Genomic DNA, 3,523 nt, shown 5'->3' on the forward strand with positions numbered 1-3,523 from the left:
TATACATGCAGGCAAAGAACTTCTACACATAAAAAATAATTTTTACAAAGAAATCTTTGCCAGTCAAAGCATTTTCCTTGTATTTTCATCTGTTCTGTAGTTTTCTTTATTATATAATGTATATGTTTCATCTCGAGGTTGTCGGGTTTTGTTTTGTATAAAGTTGAGGTAAAGATCAAGCTAGCATTTTGCGTGTTGAAATTCAGTTACTACAGCTGTTTATCAAAAACGTGTTTTTGGAAACTGTAAACATCAGTTGGGGAGATAAGGCAGGGTCATCTTTCTGAAATCTATTATATTCTATTGTTTTTCTGTCACACTGTATCAATTATCATGGTTTTATAAGTTTTAAAAACAGTTCCAGGTTCCCGCTCCAACTTGGTCTTTCATGGCTCTCTTGCCTACTCTAGAGTCTTTGCGTCTTGTTCGTCTTTAGAATGACAATATAGTGCCTTCTGAATGTTTATCATTTATTTAGCTCTTGTAATTTCTCTCTGTTACACTCTTCCACTGGGTGTTATTGCCAGAGCCTCCTACTTTCTGAATTCTGTGAGATTCTTTTCAATGCCAACCTTGCCAGGGTCTCTGTAGGGCCGTCCTGGTGGGTCACTTTCTTTCTCAGACCTTCTTAATTGTGTCCTTGGGACTGACACCCCCACTCCCCCTGTTCTCTCACAAACGTGTTCCTTGTTTCCTGTACCCACAGGAGAAGCTGATCAACAACAGTCATGTGTGTGTAGTTTATAGACAGCTGTGTTGAAAGAAGTCTTCTTTGACCTTTTAGAGAAGAATCTGTCTTTCCTCCCAACACTCTGGGATGATTGCGACAGATGGGATATGTGTGTTTAAAAAGAACCTGTCTGTGCATAGGGTTGGGACCTCATGGGATTTCCACCATACACTTTGGCATGTCCAAAATCGAGCAAAAGGGGGACAGAGGGGACAGTTTGGAGGGAGAATTTTGTGATTTTGCTATAACCTCAAAAAGAAGAGAGAGTGGGTACATCTGGAAATTTCAGAGAAATTGTCATGTTGCAAAAACCGTAATCTCAAAAGGTTTTCTTACTATATCTGTGTATTGAGATCTCCGTGCTTCATTGTTTTATTCTAGGTTTAATTGTGGACACTTAAAAAAAACTATTCAAGTGGATTTTACAGACCTAAAACTGAGTTTTTTTTAAATATTTATTTATCATGTATAAGTACACTGTAGCTGTCTTCAGACACACCAGAAGAGGGCATCAGATCTCATTACAGATGGTTGTGAGCCACCATGTGGTTGCTGGGATTTGAACTCAGGACCTCTGGAAGAGCAGTCGGTGCTCTTAACCACTGAGCCATCTCTCCAGCCCCCTAAAACTGAATTTTAAGCATCAAAACTTAGGTCCTCATATTTGCCAGAGAAACTATCTCCCCAGTCTCCCCTGCCCCCTTAACCCTCTGGTTAGATTTAGTCAAGATTCTCTAAAGGACATAACTGGTCAAATATTTATTAGAACTCCTTACAGGCTGTGCTCCAAGTAGTCCAACAATAACTGTCTCCCAAAGGAAAGTCCAAGAATCTGGTCATTGTTCAGTTCGTGAGTCTGTATCTCAGCAGTGTCAACCTGGTGCTGGAGTCCTGGAAGAGTCTTAGACAGCCCTGGTCCTGTCTTCGTTGAATTCTGGAGGTAAAGTTCTAATACTAGGCAGGGAAGGAGAGCCTTCAGCAGCAGGGATCGATGATCTTGTCAAAGGGAGTGAGGGCAGCCGGGCAGAAAGCAAAAACTCCCTGCATGTCCTTTCATGTGAACTGCCGCCAGATGTGCCCAGCTCCTAGCCTCAAACCATCTAAACAAGAAAACCCCTCCCAGCATTGCCAGCTGCTGGGGTTTTAGTTGATTCCAGATGTAGTCAAGCTGATGACCAAGATTAGCCATCACACCAGTGGGACCTTAGTGATCAGCTATGTTGTAGTGAGTGTGTAAAAAGCAGTGATGCCTTGGAAATGAGAGCCCTTTGCCTGTGGCTTCGCCCAGTGTTGGTGAAGACACACTAAAATAGGGTATTTCAAAAGTTAAAAGGAAGGAAGGAAGGAAGGAAGGAAGAAAAGAAGAAAGGAAGGAAGGAAGGAAGGAAGGAAGGAAGGGAGAAAGAAAGAGAAAACCCTACGGAAGACATGGGGCTGTAGCTCAGTGGTAGAACACTTGTTCGTAAATCTTTCTGTTCCAATCCTAGCACTGAACTAAAAAAACTACATTAGTAAAATATCTGAGGTGGAGGGGAAAGGAGAGGAACAGGGGAAAGGCCGACTACTGATGAGAACCAACTGAGAGACCCTCTGGCTGGAGTATTAGGAAGTAGAAATTGTAAAATGAATTATACATTCTAGCTAGCCCATATTAAAGACACGAACTCCTGGTGTTTTATGTACAAGTTGTAGGCCTAGACTGGGCAGCTAGATCCCCAGGCATTCTAACTTACATCCCCAGCCACATGCCCCTTGTTACTTGCTCTTTCTCCTGGCCACATGCTCATGGTTCATTCCTCTCAAGGCGGCATTCCTCTCAATCCCTCCCCTTGTCTCCTTTCTCCTTCTCTTGGTCTCTCCTGAGACCCTCCCCACAACTCCATCCTCAAATTCAGACTTTCTCTCTACTGCCCAATTGCAGACTCTAGTCTTTTATTTACCCATTAACTTTAAATTGGGGAGCAATATTTACATAGCATGTCTGGGTATACAGTTAGGAGGCAACCAGATCGTGGGAGCTGGTATTTCAGCATTTGAATACATAGCAGCACCAGACCAACCTCCAGTTGTTCCCTCTCATTTAAAAACAAACAAACAAACAAACAAACAAACAAACACAAACAAGGCTTCCAACATGGTGTCGGTTGTCCTAAGGCTTTTTCTTTTTTGTCTCCTACCCTTGTTTCCATTTCACAAATGCATATATAAATACATGGTGAGGGCTGGGCATACAGTTAGAATCTTATTAGCACTCAGGAGGCCAAGAAGATTGCAATCGACTTCTAGACCAGCCTTGCTACATAGCAAGATTTTCAATACAATAATAACAGCACAAAGATCTCAACTTAAGATTTTGTTTGCAAGCTGTGCAAACATGGGACACCTAACATCTGAGCCCATCATCTCGCTTGTGAGACATAATCACAACCTAATTCTGTTACGCAGCTCCAAAGATCCTTTGGGAACTTGTCCTCCTCGGTGAAGCACTGAGCCTTACTAATCCCTAAGGAGCACATCAGCGTTTAGATACGTGCAGCCATTTGCTGTCCTTTGGCTTCCTCTGGACTGTGTCTGAAGACATGTCCTGACTTGTCAACCCTAGTCCTGCTACATCCAGAGGATTCAACAAGCCCGCTCCAACGGCATCATCCAGCCGGTTGGAAGAGCAGGGTTTGATTTTGAAATTTCTCCGGGCTTCCAACCATACAGACTCTAGGATGGCCACGCCTCTAGCCCGGGCCCCGCCCCTCCGCGCTCATTGGTCCGTTCAATCCACGCAGGCCTGAGGCGCGC

The 3,523-nt window shown here is 43.5% G+C and overlaps 1 protein-coding gene; it reads left to right on the forward strand.

Annotated features, from left to right (window-relative positions):
- The window catches only part of Erich1 (glutamate-rich 1), a gene marked incomplete at its 5' end in the record, with an annotated part of 52,793,804 nt that overhangs the window by 47,044,934 nt on the left and 5,745,347 nt on the right, over positions 1 to 3,523 (forward strand).

The sequence above is a fragment of the Rattus norvegicus genome, chromosome 16 (assembly GCF_021556685.1).
Source record: "Rattus norvegicus strain SHRSP/BbbUtx chromosome 16, alternate assembly SHRSP_T2T, whole genome shotgun sequence".
Lineage (NCBI taxonomy): Eukaryota > Metazoa > Chordata > Mammalia > Rodentia > Muridae > Rattus > Rattus norvegicus.